This window comes from Lytechinus variegatus, chromosome 3 (genome assembly GCF_018143015.1).
Source record: "Lytechinus variegatus isolate NC3 chromosome 3, Lvar_3.0, whole genome shotgun sequence".
Taxonomy (NCBI): Eukaryota; Metazoa; Echinodermata; class Echinoidea; order Temnopleuroida; family Toxopneustidae; genus Lytechinus; species Lytechinus variegatus.
In genome coordinates, this window is record NC_054742.1 from 1,567,771 (window position 1) to 1,577,425 (window position 9,655).

Below are 9,655 nucleotides of genomic sequence, written 5' to 3' on the forward strand. Positions count from 1 at the left end.
CCACTTGCCAATGACTTGAGCTCAATGTGTCTGCAATATTTGTATAAGAAACCAGGGGGGTGTTTCACAAAGATTTAAGTATGACTTAGAGTTGCACTTAAATGTCTAGTTGCGTGCAGTATAAAAGGCATGACAGCATTGGTCAGATAATGCCAAGAGGACACGCACTACTGCGTATTGATCAATAAGATTGCGCGTTGCATATCATGTACGCGTCAACATTTAAGTGCGACCTAAGTCATACTTAAATCTTTGTGAAACACCCCCCAGCTTAAATAAGAACAAGTGTGTAAAGATGACTAGATGAGTCAATTAAGACATTGTCAATGAATAAAAAACAACATGAAATAAAGTCCATTCACATATTTATTCTGAAATTTCATGATATGGAATACGAGTAGCATGGAGGCAATTTGAGAGAAAGATTCACACACTGAGGTATGAGAGGAAGAAAGGTGGAAATATTTGAAATTTCAAAGTAATCAGAACCATACAGAAAAAAAGTACCAAGTTTATTTACTAGTGCAGATCCTGACCAGGTTTGCATTATGATCATTGAAGATTTCATACTATTCACATTTCTTGCTTAATATCAATCTTTTTTTTTTTAATTACAACATGCATAAACCTTTGAAGGTGGATAACCTGGGGGGGGGGGGCGGCAGACAAATAAATTGCTGTACACACGCGTGACCAAAAAACATGTTAAAGGGGTGTTTTTTCAGTTTGGGACGTGGGCTGCACGTGCACTCGTTAAGGGTATCAAAAACACAGATTTTCAAAAATAAGGGTGGTTTTGAAAGACTGGTCAATGGTCAATCACGGGGTCAAACGTATTTAGGGTGTTTTTTCCCCCAGGGCTTTTTCCCTCTTCGTTTCTGAAAAGTGTTCAGGTTCTTCCTGATTGTGGTATTTTAACCCTAACTGCGCTGGGGGGTATGCAACACCCATGAATATAGTTTTGTCTATAATTAAATATTGTTAGCAAGAAAACATATGTTAATGAAGCTGTTTACGGGGTTATTTTGCACACAGAGAAAAATGCGTTTAGGGGGTGTTTAGAATAATTTGGCCATGCGTGTGTACAGTAATACATTTGACTGCCCCCCCCCCCCCCCCCGGTGGAAAATGCAATAAAAAAGTCTAATATCTGAACTACATTGTATATAGCACTTAATACATGGTGTTTATAAGCGCTTTACAAATCGATTAAGTAGCATACATTAATATCATTGGACATTTAACAAACAAAAATGGAAATGTACAGTGTAAAGTATTATCACATTACAAATTAGGTAAGAAAACGGCCTATTCTAATTGGGAAATACAAAATAATGATGATAATACAAGCAATGATGCTTATTAATTAAATAGTTCAAATTCAAAAGTTAAACAAAATGAATTATCAAAAATACAATGACATAAATTATGTTAGAATAATAGAGCATTTAAATAGCTATACACATACAGTTGTAAGTGTGACAGAGACAGAGAGATGGGAACAAGAGAGATGATAAAGAGATATCAGGGCAGTGTCTTAACCCTGAAAGGACTGGGCTAATTGAGATATATTGAGGACTGGGGGGGGGGGCATGATGTCCCCCTTCTGATCTCAGCGACCGTTCGTGATACCAGTATTGTGCAGATATTTGGCTTACACATTCCTTACCACATAAACTACAAGCCAGTATATAAAACACAATTTCCAAAAATCATTATTTCTTATTCATTCTGAATATGCAAATTTATTCATGAAAAGCATTACTTGTATATTACCCCTAAAATGACTGGGGGCTGATTCAGCCTCCCCTCAACATATTTCACGATAAATCCCCATGCAAAAAAAAATTTACGCATTGCTCACTGACTTATTACTTTCAACTCTCGCGCAACTTTTGAGACCAAAATTGCAACCACTGGGTACACTGTTCTGAAGTACATGTATGCAACATTTCGTAAGTGCATGCAGACCCAAAATTGCTTAAAACATTAATTTGTTTACAAATCCAACACAAATAGTGTTTTTTGCCAAAATTCATGAATGTATCATTATTTTTCCTTTTACTAATTAAAATCAATTAATTTCATCTTGATTATGATCAAAATAAAGTTCCCAACATGGGGGGGGGTCAAAAAACAAAGAAATACATGTACACATAAGAAATTTAGAAAACAATTTAATACAAAAGAAAATAAATGTGATGTTGAAATTTCTGAAGTAAATTTTATCAGATTCCTATAAAGAGTCGTGAACCAAAAATTAGCACTTTAGGGGACATTATTCACTTAATAATTAAAGTAAAGTTTTGATTTTACGCATAAATTAGCAAAATTAATTAGCAACTAGATTTTAATATGTCATTCGGACAAATTAGATGGTCTGTCTTATCAGATATATTTGATTAACACAGAGATACACAGACAGATATATAGCCAGGCCAATTCAAATGGATTGTGAGATACGAATTAAACCACATGTTTTGACATACGCATAGGGACGTACCATAAGATACCCAGAAGGGGGGGGGGGGGCTGGAAGTTTGGGTTGATGAAATTTTTTTTTCTTTCCTTCCTTCTAGCAAAGTTTTTTATCCTTAGTCCATTGAGACAAGTTTTTTTTTGCCGCTTACAGATGAATAATTAGTGGACCAACTTTTTTTCTCTGATGGTGAGTCAATTTTTTTTTGGTCATATAGCATGTCAAGTTTTTGTTTAAAATAATTTCCAGCCTCCCCCCTGGATATCTAATGGTGCGTCCCTTATATTTCATCAAGGCTCAGTCACAGATTTCCAGACTCCGCCTCCCAATGTCACCAAAAGTACCGTGTGCAGCAAGAAAGCAAAAAGTGTGTGTGTTTAATGCTATACATGCATACGTTTATTTTGGCGGAGCGAACGACACATGCGCACAGCCTGAATGGAGCTGCGCATTGGCCCTATGGTAATTCGGGTTGGCAGGACATGATTTGAACTCCAAAAGTGTCAATGTCCGGGGGAAAGAGATCACTAGTGGCTGCAATCAGGAAAATGCCAGGAATGGCAGTACAGATGTATATCGTCAAGAGGGTCGAACGGAGGAACAGTGGCCAGGCGGAGGGGAAAAGGGAGTCCTTGTGATCTGCAGTTTGTTTTAGGGACTAACTTAAAATATACAAATGTTTATGTGAATGATGTCAGTGCTATGGAGGGTAGAGTGGTGTTTGTTGGAGATGGGGAAGGGAGCCTTCTTCTTCGTCAAGAGCTGCATCGTAGACAGGGTTAATGTCAAAGTTATTGTAAAATATCAAATAATAGGTAGGCCTAAACTCAAGAGTTAAATTTGATGTTTGGTTTAAATGTTTGTGCACGTGCTAGTGTCGTATACATTAGTTTGTATACATCCAGGACCATGGCCATTATCATGGTTTAACTTCTAATTTTAAAGGCATTGGTTAATTAACATTGTTCCCAAGAGCTGCAATTCTTTTAGCTCATCAGAATAACTGATGAGTGATGAGATGTAAAAATGAATATGAGAAAAAAAATTATGCCTCAAAGTTCAAGGATATTAATTTTTGCTTTAAAAGTGTGAAAACCTAAAATTTAACCCCATAGGCTACTTTAGGTATAGAGTCTAGAGGACTACACACATACTGGAAATAGAGTAATCAATAATAACTAGTAAATCAAACAGATTACAAATTTCAATCACAGACATTTTGCAAATGGATATGTGTCTTTTATTATTTTTGCATTTCATTTTTTTCAATCTAGAAAGTGAACATAATTAGACAGGTCATGCTGCTCACTTTTACAATTTGTTAAATCAATTAACCCTTGATACATTTTGGCTGGAATTTTTTTTTTAGTTTTAATAATCAAAATAGGGGTACCTTGAACATATATTAAAAAGAGGATGTACCAGGCTCATCGATCCATTAGGAAAATACAAAGTATTGGGGTTTCACAGGCCTAATTCATTTCCCATAGACTTGTGTGTTAAAGTGGCACTTTAAAAAATTAACAAAAAATGAGGAATTTTGAGGGTTGAATGTTTACTACCAGTGGATAGGATACTGTAACAGTATCCTGTTTATGTGATTTGTTCAATTGATAACCTATAATGTATATTCAGTAAGAGGGTGTACTCATGCTCAGTAATAGAGTACCCTTCCTACCTGCAAATTCTGTTGTCCAGCTTGGGACAAACCTGTTCTGCCTGCCAAAAGAAAGAATCGCTTCAAAGCCTCCAAGGTTTGTGGAATGAACAAAGTTGATGGAGTGCGAGAGAATGAGAACACTTCAGACAGTGACACCTCATCTTGTGAGAGTATAAGCACTGTGAACATTGTCAATGTAGTTCAAATGGACAGAGGACCAGTATACTGCATGATGGAACTCGATGGCCAGCGTGTCAAATTCCAAATTTACCGTGGTTCCACGGTCAATCTACTGCCAAGAATGTACTTCAATCAACTGACGTAATACGCCCTGAGGTGGTACACCTGCAAATGTGCAATTGGATATCTTCTGACTCAATAGGGAAGTGCAAGGTCAAGACAGTCAACCTGGGGAGCGTTTCATCAATATTTTCATCCGACAAGTTGTCAGATCTGACATCTTTCTATGATTTTGATTGGCTTAGAGGCACTGTTCCTATGGTAACTGTCGGATAAACTGGGACTTGTCGGATAAAACGTCCGACAAGTCCTTTCATGAAACGCCCCCCAGTTGACTGAACTGAAGTACAAGGTTGATTGTGTCATTGTTGAAGATCTTACTCCTTTGATCAGTAAAAAGGCTGCAGAATAGATGAAGCTTCTTTCAACTATAGTGACTTTGAACAAGTGAATGCAACACACACACATGACTTCATGAAGGGGTATCCTCGGACCAGTAGTACAAAGAGCTTCTATCGCAAGCCATGAAATCTATCGCGACCATGAGTACGATTTCAAATCCATATTACAAAGCATTTACGATAGAAAATATATCTTACATTCTAAAATCTATCGCAAGTATTCTGGATAGTGCGATTGATTTAGAATATATCGCACTTCCAAAAATCTCATGCTAAATCTATCGCAGACCACCGTTGCTATGGTGCAGCTGCTATCAATATTATCAGGCTTCATGTAGGAAAGACAGAGACCGTATGCAGCCCCTAGAGCTTAGTGATAAGGAGTGCAGAAATATAGATTTACTAGGAATGGGTGCATGAAACTCATATATGTATTTGCTGAGGAGTTGGAGCATCCAACCACAAGAAGCTGTGCCCTTCCAGGGTAGCTCCAGCTATTCATTACCTTGAATTTTTTTTGCCACCGGTTTAATTTTGGACGATACAGCCACCACCCATGGCATCCTACAAGAAACAATTGACAGTGTAACGTCACACCTGACAACCTTTCTAAAGGAGTTACAGCCAACTAGCAATGGTCATATCCATATTGCTATTGCAAAAAGGGTAAATTTGCATAACAAAAAGGGTTTTGGGAAAAGTGGGAGGCACATGAAATTAGATACCGGTAATAATGAATCAATCTTATACTGAAGTTTCACCATGTAGATGTCATTAGAACATTCAATCAAATGTAGATGTCATTAGAATGTTCAATCAAATAATCGAAATCTGTGGGGAATATTTATGTGTATAAACCTGAGATGTGAAGTAACCAACAACTTTGATATTGAAGAACATGTTATGAATTCAACAGAAGAACCTTTCTAAAAATACATAGAATGTCACTCTTTATTACACTACATGTAGAACTTCTAGAGGACGAGGAGCCATCTCAATAAATCCCTCCTTTACTCATCATAACTAAATGTACAGGTCCTGATTGGAATTGTCCTGTCTGCACCCATGACACAGCAGAAGCTAGGCAGGACGGGATACTTCAGTATTCATTGTGAGTTATTTGGGAAGGTCTTCAAGATCTATTATGACGAGATACCATCAGGTATAATGATGGAGCACAAATGTTGGCATTCTGGAGGATTGATATGGGCCAATTCTGATCGGCAGGCTATAAAAAACTACCTGCTAATGGAGCATAGATTATTTACAAGGAAGGTGCATCAAGAAATATTTCGAGTGTGCTCAATGAAATGTGCATGCATTCCAGAGAGCTAATTCCATCAAATAGACCCTGTGCATTTATGTTTGAATACACATGCAACATTACCTTTGCTGAGAAACTCTTTTTATTCAAGACGCTCTTCAAAACTAGAAATATCTCAGAAAGTGACAATCACCAGCCTCTAACCTTCCTCTGACCTTGTTGTGATGGAATGGAACAGCAGAAAGAAGCATGAATCAAGTTTGTCATCATGTTTCGAGGAGAGTATAATCATGTTAATGGTAATGTAGGTAGCTTAAACAGTGTAATATATGTTTATTTTTTAATGCATGATCAGTTTAGGAAGCAATGAAATACAACATAAATTGCTATCTTCAGATTAAGAAATAATTTTAAGGTAGAGTCGGAGATAATAAATTTTGTATTGTTGTAACAGTATTTGGTTGGAGTTCCATTGAGGTTGAGTCATTTTGATTTTAAAACATAGTATTGTCAATAGGGACGAAGTGCATTGTAGGCTTTTCTAAAATGCATACATGAAATTATACAAATCCATGAAATCATTCAGGTAACATGTATGCACATTTTTTTCAATGGTCCATTTGTCACAACATATGTAAATGTGGTAGGAACAGATATACATATCACCCGGTACTGCCACTCAATGTGATTTAGGGACTGCATGACCATTACCAAAACCGCAGAAAAAGGGTCAATTTTAGGGTCATCCGCGGACAGAACTTTCCTCTAAATGCAAAAAAAAGGGCAGTAGTGTCCTCGAAATTTACATAACAGGGGTCGAGAACCTGGGTCCTCAAAATTAATTGAAAGAAGTTGTGATTCAGAAACCCTTGTTCGCGTCGGGAATTTGGTGAATGTGGTGTCTGCCATTGAATCAAGCTCTAGGCATGTTTTGTGACTTTTAATGAGAGTACATTTGCTATTATCAAACAGCCTACAGGTTTTTTTCATCTTTGACCTTCATGGAAGAAACTAATCTGGATGCGTTGATGAGAATGGAAAAATTATTCTGATCTACACTTGTTCTGTGAAAGGTATACACAATCATTGCTTGAGATTAGCAAGGTCATTGCAGTGCAATCTTAATACTCAGTTTGAACTTACATGTGTTGAGCTAATAGTAAAATCAGATTAGGAGTCATGTTTCATTCATCTTAGTCATGAAAGCAATAATCTTCAGAGTCAAATTTCTAATGAGAGAGGAGATAACCACAATTCACAACAAAGTGATGTGTGTGTGTAGGTTTAGATGTAGAAAATGATTCAACAATACCACTGAATTCTGATAGTAATCCTGAATTTGAAGAAAATACTGAATTGCATGGAGAAACACTTGATAGTGAAACCAATATACAAGAAGTAGAAGTTTGATTTGTCATGAATATGGTGAAAGATCTGGCAAAGCTAGAAGCAATGATGCAGTGAAAAAAAGCACAGGATTTGCTATCAATTGTTAAAAATGCCTTGTCTAATGAAAACAGCATCAAGATGCATATATATTTACAATCTTTTTTAACGGATCAATCATTTACAGATTAATAGAGTTTATGCTGGTGGCAAGAAAGGACAAGCACAAAAAAGGAATAAGAAAGGTCAGTTTCAGAAAACGATCGGAGCAAGGAGAACTAATTGTTTTGATGTGTCAAATGTCAATGATGAATAGAAATGAGAAAAAGAACTTGGTAAAAGATGAGGCACTGGTTAATAAAGAATGCGTAAAATCACACTGTAAAGGTCATGTCCCTATGTATGCAAAGAATGTTGATGAATTGATTAAAATAGACAAAAGTAAAGAAATAGAGTTAACTAATAAGAATGAGAAGCATAATTTAAAGAAAGTTTGCTTTGAAACTGTTGAGGAATTACATACAAACGCTTGTTAAATGATGAAAACAAGGACAAGTATATTTGTAAAATTGAAAGCAATGATGATGGAGATGGAATCATTGATTATTCTAAAATTGATCTTGAAGAAAGTGATAGTACTGGCAGTGATGTAGTTACAGCAATCAAACATACCTCTGGAAGAAATGTGAAATCTGATAGAGAAATCAGTCAATGTGATTTTTTATGGAACTTCCTTGGGAATAGAGAAATCAAATCAGTTTTTAAGAAAAAATCATGTACATGAAGATAATATGGCATGTTTTGAGAAAGACTTTAAACATAACAATTCTCATACAATAAAAGATCAATGTGATGGAGGTCATTCAACAGATTCCTTGGAATTTGTTTCAGATTCAATTAGCAAAAAAAAAAAAACATTTGAGAAGAGCAAAAATTTGTACCTTCGAAGAAAAATGAGAAAAAGTGTATTTGTACAAAATTAGATATTAGGTATGAGATTGGAACTTGTGATGCAATATATACTGCAATTGGAGTTCCTTCACAAATCAAATTTATAGAAGATGATGTCATTTGTTTCTATCGTGCAATTTCATTTGTGATATCAGGTATTGAATCTAATCATGCAGTGTTAAGAAATGCCACTGTGCAACATTTATTTGAGACTAAAGATATGTTTGTGATACATTGAATAGAGAGTTTAGAAGTGTTAACGAATATGTTTTGGAAAAACAAATAAGGGAAGACAGAACTTGGGTTACAGACACAGAAATAAGTGCATTGGGAAATTCAATTGATGTTGATATACATTCATATGATCAAATGATTAAATACAGTTTTGGCAGTTATACTCTGCAAAGAAACCTGGAAGAAAATTTCAAAACATCTGAAACAGGAATTCAAGTGCAACTTAACAACCCCTAGAATTACATGTATACCATTAATGGATACACACCAAATACACAGTGCTTCTATGTTGCGTAATAACGTTACGCATGAGGTGATCTGTCAGAGACAGACCATCCCATAAGATTTTTTGTAGAAATTGATAGTATAGTTTTGTAGATTGTGCCATGGGTAACGAGTGTGCCAATTTTTTGTCTTGATTGTGCAATCAACAGCAGAGATAATAAGGGGGTGCTGAATCAGCCCCCCCCCAGTTCTCCATTCGAAATAGCCCAGCAATTTTAGGGTTAACACCCAATTTCACTTCAAATTTTCATTTTTTTTTCCAGATGTCATCTTTGCAATCTTATTTAAAGGATTCAGCAAAGAAAATTTCAAATGTTTCCTTATGTATTTCTTTGTTTTGAAGATTTCTTATGTTACTTTGTTTTTTCATCTCTTGTTTTTCATTTCTTTTGTTTCAATGGAAATTATAACAAACCATTTAGCAACTGAATTAGACTCTAAATCAATTATGCAGACCAATTAGAATAAAAAATAATCACCCGTTTATGAATTTCATCTCCCGTATACTTTGTACATGAAGTATAAAAATGAGCCATTTTCAGCATGGCATTGTCTCATAAAAAGTCATATGGTGTCGCCATGCTATAACCCTAATGTTGCGCATTTTGTCTGAAAAGTTGCACAAGGTGTCAGAGAAAAAAAGTAATAAAATTCTGAGGCGCTATCTTTTCGTGTTACGGAAAATATCGCACAAACCTTTGAGGAGGACATCATGCCCCCCCTCCCTCCCCCAGTCCTTATATATGCTTTTCACA